Consider the following 14,307-nt stretch of genomic DNA (forward strand, 5'->3'; position numbering starts at 1 on the left):
CAGTGAGGATACAAAAGACATTAAATTGCTCGTTTTCTTTCCCAATCTTGAACCATTTGTTTGCCTGTTCCCTTTTGTAAGGCAAGTTAACATTCTCCTTCTTTTCCTGATTGTTCCACAGTTTCGAGGTTTCACTGACTGTTTCATGAGATTCGTTACGTTTACCCTTGGATTTTGACATTTTTTTTATTAGGGAACATTTGATCACATATGATCTTAATGATGTTCAACAATAGCACACCACTCACGCTTGTACGGAGTGCTGACAAAATGACAGACTGCAGGAGCAGTGTTGTGTGCTGCCCAGCTGGTTAGTGAAGGGGCAGGGGATGTGCCCGGCTACAGCAGGACGCAATGGCTTACTCCGTCCTTCCAGCATCTGATACTGCTGTGTTAGTTAAGTTTATTGGTTGCAAAGAACAGAGAATCCCCTAAGTTAACTTAAAATCCCCCAGAGCCTTAAAAATGCAGGATTAAACAGCCAGGCTCGGTGACACTAGTAGATCTGCAGGGACAATGGCATGGGCCAGAAAGTCAAGCATCCTGGTCCTCTGTCCTCATCTTGTTCTTCTTTCTCTGCTTCCTGTTCCCCCTTCTCCCGCGTGGGTCAGCACGCTTATACCCGATGGCGTTGACATGACCTTTTGGTTTTAGGCACCTACTGAAACCTATGTTTTTCATAAGTCAGATTCTGAAAAGAGACAATTTGATTGGCTTAATTTGGCCTGTGGATCAGCTCCCTGAGTCAGGTAGCTGCCTTGGTGTCATTGATCTTTTGGGGCTGGGATAGCGGTGCATTTACCTGGTGGAAATCAGGCAACTTTTAGTTGGATACTGCCTGCACTGCCTGCACTGGTTCTTTGTTTTAAATCTATTCCTTCCTGTGTCCTGTCCTTTAATCTGTTTGTCACGCATTTTGAGAGACTTTCTTACTGTTATCTTATGGTACTTGCATTGAATTTTTATTTTGGCAATCATATTTTATTGTTCTTTATAATCATTTTATTTTCATTGTGTCTTGTTTAATGGTTGCACTACTTTGAGTTGTATTGTAGTTATTTCTTTTTAAAGTTTATCTTCTGTTTCCTGAACTAACTTTTTCCCTCAGGGTCAGTTTTCTTCCTCCCTGTGTTCCTAATTTCCCTTGTATGCTTGGTGCCTGTTCATAATCAAGAATGAAGGACTGAAGAGTTTTCTCTACTCTTGCAAAGGTCTATATGTAGCCAGGTGGGGTGGTGCAGGCCTGTAATCCCAGTGGCTCAGGAGGCTAAGGCAGGAGGACTGCAAATTCAAAGTCAGCCTCAGCAACTTAGAGAGGCCCTAATCAATTTAGCAAGACCCTGTCTCAAAAAATAAAAAGGGCTGGGGATGTGGTTCAGTGGTTAAGCATCCCTAGGTTCTATCTCTCGTACCAAAAAAAAAAAAACAAACAAACAAAAAAAAACTATAGGTAGTGTTTTTTTCTTTTTTCTTTTTCCAAGATGCACCTCTTCCCTGAGGGGAATCGTTTTTTACTTTACTTTTTTATTGGTACATTATGATCGTACATGATAGTGGGATTTTTTACACCATGCTTGTACATGGCTTTTGATCAATCTTACTCCCCGGCGCCTTCTTTCTCACTCCTCCTACCTTCCTTGATCTACTTACTCTGCTGATCAACATTTATTATTGTTTTTATTTTGATTATATATATATATATTTGTATTCATATATAGATGGACTTATACTACTATGTATATTCATATATACACACATATATACATATATATACACACACACACACACATATGTACACTCATATGTTGGATTCATTGTGGTATATTTGTACATGAATATAGCATAATTGGAATTGGGTAGATTTCATTTCCCAGTAGACTCTCCCCTTCTCCCTCCCTCTTGATCCTTTTCTTTTACTCTGTTGTTTTCTCTTATATTTTTTCTATTAAAGTCTATAGTATTTATTAGGAATCATGAGACATGAAAAATTTTAAACACTTATGAAGAACTGAATGAATCCTACTGGTGCAGTGGTCCTTGCCTGTAATCCCAGGGACTCAGGAGGCTGAGACATGAGGCTTGCAAGTTCAAGGCCAACCTGGGCATCTGAGCCAGACACTCAGCAACTTAGCAATACTGTCTCAAAATAAAACATAAAAAGAGCTGGGGATGTGGCTCAGTGGAAAAGGGCCCCTGGATTCTATCCCTGGTACCAAAATAAATAAATAAAATAGATAAATAAATAAAATAGCATAAAATAAAATAAGATTGAATCCTGATTACTGGGAGATATTCATCTATCATCAGATAACATTAAACAACAAAACAATTTTTGAAGTCCCCAAGGTCAGCAAGGTGTTTTTTGACATTTTTGTATTTACAAATATTTATTATTTTACACAAAAGTTTAATATATTTAATATGTTCACGTGTACATATGTTAGAGTTTTGTAAAAAGAGCACATCATTAGAGGCTTTTGTGTTATATTTTTAACTTTTTAAAAATTTTTACTATGCAATATGACATTTCTTATTTTATAATTCAGTTAGGACATTTGACTAGGCTTACCCATTACAATTTGGAAATTTAGGACATTTTTAACAAGTATAAAATGCCCTTGAGGAATGGGTTTTACAAAGTTCTCTTTTGAAGAGGCCTTTTTGCCTCTCTGTTTAAATTTTGTCAGTCCTGCTAATATAGTAGTATGAAAATGAAACTGACCTAACACAAGAGGGTTCAGTGCCCCTCATCCAGAATGCTTGGGACAGAAGTCCTTCAGATTTTGGAATTATAAAAAATTTTGAGTATTTACATAGACTTTACTGGTTGAGCATCGATTTCCTTTTATTTTTGTGAGATGACCCCTCTCTTCCTTTATCCTTCCTCTGTCTCTGGCTTACACATATGAGAGAAAACATTCCACCCTTTACTTTTGGAATCCAGCTTATTTCACTTAGTATGATATTCTCTAGTTCCATTATTTACCTGCAAATGACATAATTCCATTCATTTTTATGCTTGAGTAAAACTCCATTGTGTATATACACCACATCTTCTGTATCCATTCAACAGATAGGCACCTAGGCTGGTTCCATAACTTGGGTACTGTGAACTGTGCTGCTATAATCTTCAGTATGCACATATCACTACATAGAATGCTGATTTTGGATCTTTAGGATAAATACCAAGGAGTGGGATAGTAGGGTCATATGGTAGTTCCATTTATAGTCTTTCAATTAATCTTGATACTGCTTTCCAAAGTGGTTATACTAATTTGTAGTCCCACCAACAATGTATGAATGTTCCTTTTCCTTCACATACTCATCAGCAATTATTGTTATTTGTATTCTTGAAGATTGCCACTCTAACTAGGGTGAGATGAAATCTATTTGTAGTTTTGATTTGCATTTCCCTGATTGCTAAGGATATTGAACAGTTTTTCTTGTATTTTTTACTATTTGCATTTCTTCTTATGAGAAATATCTATTTAGATTATTTGCTATATTGATTGGGTTTTTTGGTATTAATTTTTTGAGTTCTTTTTATATGCTGGATATTAATCCTCCATCAGAAGAGTAGCTGGCAGAGATTTTCCTCCACTCTGTAGGCTCCCCCTCATGCTCTTGTTTCCTTTGCTGTGCAGAAGCTTTTAAATTTGATGCCATCACACTTATTGATTCTGGGTTTTATTTTTTGAGCTTTAGGAGTAAGTTGGTGCCTGTGCTAACATGTTGGAGTGTTGACCCCATGTTTTCCTCTAGCATTTTAGTGTCTGGTCTAATTACTAGGTCTTTAATCCTTTTTGAGTTCATTGCTTTTGGGTCTTTTATTCTTCTGTATTAATTTTAGGACTACTTTTTCTACTTTAGTGAAGAATGTCATGGGTATTTTGATGGGGATTATACTGAATCCATAGATTGCTTTTGGTAGCATGGCCATTTGACAATGTTAATTCTGCTTATCCATGAACATGGGAGATCTTTCCATCTACTGTGTCTTCTTCAGTTTCTTTCTTCAGTGTTCTGAAATTTTCATTATTGAGATCTTTTACCTCCTTAGATTTATTCCTAAGTATTTTTTTTGAGAAAAGCTGTTATGAATGGAATTATTTTCCTATTTCTTTCTCAACATATTCATTATTAGAATTGGGGAAAGCTATCAATTTTTGTATGTTGTTCTTATATCCTGCTTCTTTGCTGTATCCTTCTTTTTTTTTTAAACTGATGCAAAGTATTTATTGCAAGTTAGTTATTTTTTGCAGTTTTTCCCCTCAACAGACTTGTGATAACCACAGCTTTTAAATCCGTAAATAATGTTATCAAAATAATCTTAATCTTTGAAATCTTACGAAAATTTATATTTTACAATCCACCCTGAAGATCAAGGCTGCAAGAATAACACATTTCCTATATCCAAATATTGTATAGCTGTATCCCAAAAGGAAAAAGAAAACAAAAACAAACAAAAATCCCCTACATATGCTTTATTAAGGGCTAAAGTTACCCAAGCAGCCAAAGTTAAAATATCCAAATTATTAGGATTAATTTTTAAAAAATTTTTAGTTGTTGATGGACCTTTATTTAATTAATTTATTTATATGCAGTGCTGAGAATCACACTCAGTGCCTCCCACATGCTAGGTGAGTGCTCTACCACTGAGCTACAACTCCAGTCCTTAGCATTAATTTAATGTAGTTATAACTTCAGTAGTCACTTTGTCATTGACAGTGATCGCTTGGGTACAGGGGTGAGTGCCCCCGGAGCTGGTAGTAGAAGCTGTTGCTGCAGACCAGCGTCTCCTCCTCTGCAACTCTGCGCTGCCAGCTCCCACCTGTGCTAGCCCCCTATGTACTGTGTGTGTGTGTTTAAAAACTCTTTCCCACCACAGAAACTTCTTTTAAGCAGATAACAGAGAAGAACAACAACAAAAGCTAAACAAGCCAACTGCTCTTTCTTTGTGATATGATTATTTCCCTGGTGCGTGAAATATTCAACAACATAAGAAAGGGAAAAGAAAAAGCATGATTTCTTCTGTGTATTCCCTAAACACACCAGCTGAGTTTACTGGGTCAGATTAACTGTGAGCACCTATCTGCCTGCTTCCAGGCATCGTCTTCTGCTGTTTCACTGCTACTATTTCCATGTCTGAGTCCTCAAACTCTGCTTTACAAGTGCTTCTCCAAAGGGAGTTCAGAACAGGCTGGAACTGCGGCTCTGCATGAAGCCATTCTGTCCAAAGCCATCGCTTCTCAGCTGCTCTGTCTTCATGTGGAACTGTTTTAGCTCATCCTCTGTGAGAGGAGGGCAGATATCCTCCTTGTCAGGATATTCCTGCCATCCCCTCGCTTTCAGTCACTTGTGCTCTGTTTCCAGACAGTGTGATAGGACCCCCCCTTCTTCCACCACAGGGAGAGAAAGAATGTTCTGGAGACAGCCTGCCTCTCCATTTTCCTTTGGTTCAGGTGTGCTGTTGTCCTTCAAGTCCTCCAGCTTGTCGCAGTCTCTGTTCTCTGCAAAGTCTCCATTCTGGTCATTCTCCAGAGTCTTCAGGAACTCACTCTTCCTGTCAGTGGTGTGGAGGGTCAACTTAATCAGAGGAGAGGAGCTGATGTCAACTGGAGGGGTAATCTGGAAGGACCCTCTTTGGGAGGGCTGAGAACTGCAGCACCAGCCAGTAACACTGGTTTGGTAACAGAGATTGGATTGGTAAATGCAGATTCCCGGCTGGAGGAAAGGGATCCTGATTTGTGTTCCATTCTGCTGAGATTTCCGTGCATCGGGCTTGGAAGGAGGTGGTGCAGGCTTAGGGACCAAGTTCTTACGGACACTTGGAACCATAGTTGACCATTTGTTTCCTTTTGCATGGTGAGATCTTGGTGAGGTGAATGCAGCAGCAGGTATTATCCTTTAAAAAAAATGTTTAGATGTTGATCGACCTTTATTTTATTCATTTATTTATATGTGGTGCTGAGAATTGAACCCAGTGTCTCACACATGCTAGTCAAGCGCTATATCACTGAACCACAACCCCAGCCCTGGTATTATCCTTCTTTTGCCTGATTGATCTGGCTAGCAGCGCTCTGGATAGCAGTGGTGAAGTGGTCATCTTTGTCTTGTTCCTGATTTTAGTGGAAATGCTGTCAGTTTTTCTAGTGAGTATGATGTTGCTTTGGGTTTGGCATGTATAGTTTTTATGATATGAGGTAAGTTCCTTCTGTTCCTAGTTTCTTCATTGTTTTTGATATGAAGGGCTGCTGGGTTTTGTCGAAGGCTTTTTCTGTTCCTGAGGAGAAAATCTAAGTGGAGCTTTGTGTGCATATGTGTCACCGCACTGGGTCAGCGGTGGTGCGCTTTGCTTAAGAATTGACTCTCAGTACCAGAATTCACATTTCTCACTCCCTCCCGCCACAGCTGGTTCACTGTCTTTAGAAATGAACCCTAAGATATTTGATCTGTCGGGACCCTTGGCCAGGCTGCCTGTAGGCTTTGTTGTGGGGGGAGGGTGTCAACAGGGTCATTGCTTTCTCCCCTCTTTCCTGCTCTGTGTCCTCCTCCCTCTCTGACACCTGTTGACTCTGAGCCCAGAGCCCCCCTGGGGTTCTGTTGCCTCCTTGGTGGCCCTAGAGTAGCAGCTCTCCCTCTCTTTCATCTGTCATCACATTTCTGCTCCCTGTCTTTCAGAAATTGGTTGAAAACTCTTGTCCATTTAAAGTTCCCTTCCAACCAATCTGCTTTTTTCAGTTTTATGGAATTCTTCTCCTCTGTCCTTCCATGCTCTTATTATGGATGCAGGCGAGTCAGCCATGCTGCTAAGCATCCGGACAGCTAAGCCTTGTCACAAAGTTCTTTTTAAAAATAGCATTTCACTTTGGTTTTTAATCTGGTTTTTAGTTTTTTTTTCAGTGAGAAATACACATATAAAAGAATATATGTAAGTACATGTGCCATTTTAAAAATAAAAAAAAATCGACTGTGGTCTCTACTACATGGCTTAAGAAATGGAAAATTTTATTTCCAGTACCTAGACCCCCTGTATGTCCTCCATGGATTGCATCCCCTTTGTCCACCCTTCTTCCCATGGTAGCCATTGTCTTACATTTTTTAGTTCTTTCCTTTTTTTTTTTTTTTTTAAATGGGTTTGCCTTTTGTGTATTGATCTCTAAACAATATAATGTTTGATTTTATCTCTTTTTGCTCTTTCTTCCAATGGAATTGTATAACATGTACACTTCTTTACCTTGCTGTTTCACTCAAGATTATGTTTTTGAGATTCACACATTTATTCATGAGGATACGTGTACACATACATAGATTATATTTTTTTGATACTGGGGAATGAACCCAGGAGCATTTTACTATTGATCTACATCCCTAGCCCTTTTTATTTTATCTTTTTAGTATTTTTTTTTAGTTGTCGATGAATTTTTATTGAATTAATTTATTTATATGTGGTGCTAAGAATCGAACCCAGTGCGTCACACATGCCAGGCAAGTGCTCTACCACTGAGCCACAGCCCAGCACCCCCAGCCCATTTTATTTTTATTTTGAGAGGGGATTTTGTTCAGTTACTGAGACCGACCTCAAAGTTTTGATCCTCCTGTCTCAGCCTTCCAAGTCACTGGGATTATATGCTACTGTACCTGGCTCATGAAGCTATATTTTATTTATTTTTGCTGTTTACATTTTGTTTCTGTTTTGTTTTGTAAGAGTATACCACAATTTAATTATATTTTTTAAAAAACTGACAACTAAATTATTTTTATTTATTGTGTATAGCATGATGTTTTGAAGTTGATACATATTGTGATATCCCATAATTCTTGTAGATTCTGTTCATGATTTCTTACCATCTTCTCTGTTTGGTCAACTTTGTTTTCAAGATTAAATATTTTGTCTTCAATATCTGAGGTTCTGTCTTCCAGGTGTTCTATCCTATTGGTTATGTTTTCTATGGAGTTTTTAACTTGGCTTATTGTTTCCTTCATTTCAAGGATTTCTGTTTGGTTTTTTTTTTTTCAGTATCTCTAACTCTTAATTGAAATGATCTCTTGCTTCTCGTATTTGGTCTTTTAACTGTTGATTGGTGTGATCATTTAATGCCTGCATTTGCTCTTTCATCTTCTCGTTTGCTTCCCTGATTGTTTTAATTATGTACATTCTGAACTCCCTTTCTGACATTTCTTCTGCTGTGCTGTCATTGGGTTTTATTGATATAGTATCTAGGTTTGTTTGGGACATTTTCTTCCCTTGTTTTCTCATATTGGTCAGATGTCAGTGGGACTCTGAGATATTGCAGATTTCCTCTATTGGCTTGTAGTGTCCCTGTAGATTTCCAGTATATCACTTCCCAGCATTCAGTAGCCTGAAGTCTTGGAGGAACTTGATAATGCAGTGCTTCCGAAGAAAGCTGGCCCTAGCCTGCTACTGGTTCCAGGGCTTGGAGCTGGCTCTGTGCGGAAAGGCTCTCACTGGGTGGTCTGCTCCGAGAAGCTGGCCGTGAAAGGAGCCTGTCGCCGGAGGGTGCAGGGCTGCTTGGGGAAGTCCCTGGCTGCCCTGTCCTGGTCCCTGAAGCTGCCTGCGGGCCAGAGCTCGCTGCTGGCTCTGGGACTTGGAGCTGGTTCTGTGCAGAAGGGCTCTCACTGGGGGGCCTGCTCCGAGAATCTGGCCGTGTGGGAGGAGCCCACCGCCAGAGGGAGCAGGGCTACCTGGGGAAGACTCTAGCTGCCCTGCCCTGCTCTAATAAGGCGCCCCTATCCAGGCCTGCCGCCCAGGCCGAGCTTCACCTGGTGGGGGAGACTCACCCCGTGGCTCTATTTTAGTCCAAGTCTCTCAATGCCTCCCCTTCTTGAATCCTGGGTTCTGGAGCGACTGGAGATGCAGTCACCCTCTCGTTCGCCATCTTGGATCCGATACATATTGTGGAATGACTAGCTAATTAACATGTATTATCTTATTTTTGTGGTGGGAACACTTTCTGTCCACTCTCTTGGCACTTTTTTCTTCTTTGTGGTGCTGGGAATGAAATCTAGGGCCTTGTGCATGGACTGAGTTACACTCTCAGCCTAGCATTTTTCACGAATGCAATGTATTATTAACTGTAGTAACTCTGTTGTATGATAGATCTCTTGAACTTACTCCTAATTGATGTTTGTATCCTTTGACTGATGTCTCCCTTATCTGTTTAAAAGAGGAAACATATTTTCCTATGCTCGCACAGGACACTTCTGATGTCACATGAATGCATTTCCCAATTACTGCAACCAGTTCTTCAGTTCTTTTCTGGTGTTGAGTGGGTTTTCTACAGCTTAACTGAGTGCTGATGCTAACTAACTGCCTGGAGTTAGTGCAGACCTCACAGGTTGAGGGTTCAGTCCCATAGACTGTCTCCACTTCAGATGCCAATAACAAGTAGTGGATCCCCCTGTTACTCAAGACTTCCCTTCCACTTGACCACCTGTCTGAGGTTCCCATGACCTCTTCCTCAGGTTCAGTAATCTGCCAGACCTCAGGGAGAGTTCACTTACTAGTGTCAATTTTTTAAGTGAAGGGTATGTTAAAGGATACATATTGAATAGCCAGATGATAGAGGACGGGGTCCTGAGAGGACTGCACACAGAAACTTCTTTTTGTCTATGGCGTTTGGGGTCTGCCTGCCTCCCAGCAAGTGGATGTTCATGTTCACCAATCAGGAAGCTTTCCAAACCATGTTGTTCGGGATCTTTAAGGAGATTGTGTTACAGAGGCATTGCTAATTAAATCATTGACTGTTGGCGATGGAGCTCAATCTGTACCCCCTTTCCACACCCTGCAGGAGGGATGGGCAGTGGAGGAGCCGGGCCAGACTGCAAGTTCAAGGACAGCCTTAGCAACTTAGTGATACCCTGTCTCAAAGTAAAAAAAGGGCCAGGGGTGTGGCTCAGTGGTAGAACACCTCTGGGTTCAATTCCCAGGCCTGGAAAAAAAAATTTTTTTTTCCTTCACTCTCCTAATCTGCTCTACCTTGTGTAAAACAATTCTAGGTGAGAAAGTACCCTGGGCCTTCAGTTACTCAGAACGCTTTCCTCGGAGTGCCTGTGATTCCAGCTGTAGCAGGCACTTGTGATGCTTGCGAGGTGCTAGGTGTTGAGGGTCATCAGCCCGCAGGCTGCCCTGTGCTCGGCAGGCAGAGGAGTGGGCATGAGTGGCGCCCCCCACCTCCAGTGTGGGCGCCAGTGTTCTCCTTGACTCTGAGTAACACATTTCTGAAATTTATTGGAAAAGGAAGTTGGCTGCCTAAGATGATAGCCTTCATTGGTACCCATTCTATTCTCCATTTGATAATTTACCCTGAGGGTAGCTTTCTCCTTTCTTCCTTCCTCCTGGGTCTTGTGCAAGCTAGGCAAGGACTCTACCACTGAGCCATATCCTCAGCCCCAGGAACATTTTCTTTTCAGTGGTGATATTTCTATAAATAAAAAACAAATGGTTAAAATGGTGAATTTTATGTTACACGTTTTTCCCCACACTAATAATTAAATAAAAACCCAAGCAAACCCAAGGCAGCAAAAAACAAAACTCCAAGCAAAAACAATCCCCCAAACCCACACTTTTTGGAAGCTTTCTTGGCACTCTAACCAAGTGCCTCTGAAGTAGTGTATCTGTTTTTGAATGCAAGGAGGTTTTCCAAAGGTCATTCACAACACTGAGGTCCAGTGACTAGCAGTACTTCCTTTACATAAGCTGCTCGTGCCGCCTCATGACTGTGCTTTTCAGAGGTTTACCTTTTCTTTGGAGTTCTTATAAAAATTTGGAATGAATTTTCCAGGATTCTGTTTCCTTTTTTCTCCTGTCCATAGTGCTAGCTGTTGCTTAACTCTGGAGGTGCGTGTTCCTGGGCTCTGTGGAGAGAGTGTTAAATCATGCTGTATCATATTTTGCTTTTTGTTGAAGTCATAATATGTGAAGGTCCATAATGCATTTTTAAACGTGCTTTTCTGTGATGGTTTTTACAATACAGTTAGCCTTCCGCACTCATGGATTTTGCATCCTTGGATTAGAAAGGTTTATGATGCATTTTTTCCCTCCTAATGCTGGGGATCAAACCGAGGGCCTCACGTGCTGGCCAGTGGTTCTGCCGCTGAGCTACATCCCCAGCCTTGTGATACATTAAAAAAATATGCTTTTCTGTGATGGTCTTAAAAATACACCCAGCCTTCCATATTCATGGATTCTGCATTCTTGGATTTGACCAGGTTGAGAATATACGGGGAAAAAAAATTGTGTCTGTAATGAATATGTATGGACTATTTTTTTTGTCATTGTTCTTGAAATAATACATCGTGACAACTATTTACATAGCATTTCATTAGGTATTGTAACTAATCTAGAGATGATTTACAGTATATTCAAGGATGGGTCAGAACACTATGCTTTAAATATACAAAGGACTTGAGCACCCCTGGACTTTGTATCCACAGGAATTTTGAAATCAGTCTCCCAGAGATACCAAGGGACGACTGTAAAACATCTGCATGTGACTTGTTTCCCTCAGAATTTAGAAATCTCATGTGTTATTAATCCTAAATATTCAGTGCTTTGTGTTTTTACTCAAAAATTCCTTCAAATTTTAGATCTTACAAATTAAATGTGCTTTCTTGGTGTTAATAAGGTATTATGAGCAAACATTCCATAAAAGGTTTAAAATGTAAGTTTGTGGACTGGGAACATGAAATCCATGAGGTCTAAAACAATTATTTTAATATAAACAATGAACGTACATTGTAAGAACTTCCAAAGTATGGGAAAGTGTAAAATAAAAAGGAAAAATGAAACCAATACCCTCAACTTAACAATGTCTTATACATTCCCTTTTATTTTATTCAAATCAGATCATTCCGAGTAGTGTTGACCCCCTTAAAATATCTTTTGGATCTTTCTCCTTATCGCCACTCATTGATATACCCTATATTTTTAAAGACTGACCTGTGTTCTATTGCATGGGTATACTATAATGTACTTAATCTGTCTTCTAAAGAAGATTTGGGTTTGTATTTGTTTATTTCACTTGTTAAACCATGCTGCAGTGAACATCCTGGCCTATGTATCTTGGGGTTCTTAATCTTGCTGTATCTAGAGGGTAAATTACTTGTCAGTGGTATTGCTGAGTTCTGATAAATAGACCAGTTTACTAGCTAAAAACGTTTTAGTTTGTAGTCTCACCAAAAGTATAAGTTAGTTGTTTTAGTAAGCTTTTTCACTGCGGTGACTAAAAGACCTGACAAGAGCAATTTAGAGGAGGAAAAGGTTATTTGGGGACTCACGGTTTCAGAGGTCTCAGTTCATAGATGGCCAGCTTCTTTCCTGGGGGCTTGAGGTGAGACTGAACACCATGGTAGAAGAGAGTGGTGGAGGGAAGCAGCTCACATGATGATCAGGAAGCAAGAGAGAGGGTCTCCACTAGCCAGATACAAATACATACCCCAAAGCCATGCCTCTAATTCCCACCTCCTCCATCCATAGCCTACCCACCTTCAGTTACCACTCAGTTAATCCCATCAGGGGATTAATTCACTGATTGGGTTAAGACTCTCACAACCCAATTATTTCAGCTCTGAATGTTATTGCATTGTCTCACACTTGAACTTCTGGGGGACAGACACCTCAGTTTCTGGAGGGAACACCTCACATCCAAACCATAGCACTGGTGAACTGTCATTATAACAAATACTTGAGAGATAAGTCAACTAATAGGGGAAAAGATGTGTGTGTGTGTGTGTGTGTGTGTGTGTGTGTGTGTGTTATGATTTGAATAAGAGGTGTCCCCAGAGAACTTGTATGTAAGACAATGAAGGAATCAGTTGAAATGATGAGATTATTAGCTGTGGTCAAATCAGTGGATTGATCTATTTGATGGATTGATAATTTGAAAGGTCTGCTACTCTATAGGCAGGTAGTCTGTGACTGGAGGAAATTGGTCACTAGGGACATGGCTTTGTTTTTTTTTATTTTTTTGGGTCCCAGGCTCTCTCTCTGCCACCTGGCTATCACATGAGCTGAGCAGCTTCCTTTCTCTGGGTCCTTCTGCCATGATATTTTGCCTCACTTCAGGCTCAGAGCAATGGAGTTGCCTGACCATTGGACAGAGCCCCTGAAACTGTGAGCCAAACTAAACTTTTCCTCCTCTAAGTTGTTCTTGTCAGGTATTTTGATCACAGCAGTGGAATGTTGACTAACAACACATTTTGGCTCCCAGTTTTGGAAGATTCAGTCTGGAATTGGCCCTGCTACTCTGGACAGTGGCAGCACATCCTGGCAGGAACCCCTGGTGGAATAAGTCTTCTCAAGACTGGAAGTGAAAAAAGAGGAGGGGGAGGGACAGAGTTCCACAATCCCCTGAGGGGAGGGCCCTCTATGACCCAAAGACCTCTCACTAGGCCACCCCTCCCAAAGGCCCTCACATGTCCCAGAGGGCCTTGCTGGGGATCCAGTCTTTACTACATGGTGGGGACACTTCAAATCCAAACTGTGGGAGTGTGTAAGATTTCCTCTGTACCCATACCCCCAGCAACTTTTAATATTTGTATGTGTGGCTGACAGTTGTTTTGTAGTGTTTTGATCTTCATTTGAATGAGGTTGGGTATCTTTTGATGGATTTATTGACTTTTTATTTCTTTTTCTTTATTTGTAACCTTTGCCTATTTTTTCCCTTGGGATTTTTATCTTTTTCTTCCTGATTTTTAAGTATTCCTTTTACAGTAGTAAAATTTACGTTATATATTGTAGATGTTTTCCCAGTTAACCTTTCAGCTTTCTTCTTGCTACTCTTACATAGTCACATACATTAGCCATTTCTTTTATAGTTCCTGGGGTTTGAATCATCTGTACTTTTTTTGAAAGGCTTGTTTATGATTCCTTTCTTGCTAATATTTGAATCTTGAGCAGTGAGTTTATTTTGGTATAAGAGATGCTTAAAAATTTTATTTTTAAAATGTTATTGGTGCATTATAATTATATGTAATAGTAGGTTAGAAATTTTAAATGTAGTTTTAAGCAGAAGATTGGTCTAATGAATTCGCCCCCTCCCTGATCTTTGCTGTGCTGATCCCTCTTTATGGAAACTACTCCTGCCTCATATCTTTGCATAATAAACCTGTGAAAATGTGGCCAGGAGGCCAGTTTCTTCCTTCTGATCTGTTGACCAGCCCATGGTTGAATGGGTTTTTCTCACAGAAGCAGGGGCATGTGTATTGAAAGCTCTAATTCTAATAAAATTCTTTCAAATAGTATTTGATGACATTTTTGTAATAAAAAATTTTTTTTTCCCAGTT

General features: G+C 40.1%; 1 protein-coding gene and 1 pseudogene across 6 annotated transcripts in view; one reads left to right on the top strand and one right to left on the bottom strand.

Annotated features, from left to right (window-relative positions):
- Window positions 1-14,307, top strand: part of FHIP1A (FHF complex subunit HOOK interacting protein 1A) — a 294,902-nt gene that overhangs the window by 30,882 nt on the left and 249,713 nt on the right. The gene's annotated exons all lie outside the window — the stretch shown is intronic.
- On the bottom strand, window positions 1,768-10,240 carry LOC306669776 (vasculin-like protein 1; annotated as a pseudogene). Its single transcript has 2 exons — window positions 10,050-10,240; window positions 1,768-5,905 (listed from the first exon to the last, which is right to left on the bottom strand). The product of its transcript is annotated as a vasculin-like protein 1 (transcript).

Source organism: Sciurus vulgaris (assembly GCF_902686455.1).
Source record: "Sciurus vulgaris genome assembly, chromosome: 9".
Lineage (NCBI taxonomy): Eukaryota > Metazoa > Chordata > Mammalia > Rodentia > Sciuridae > Sciurus > Sciurus vulgaris.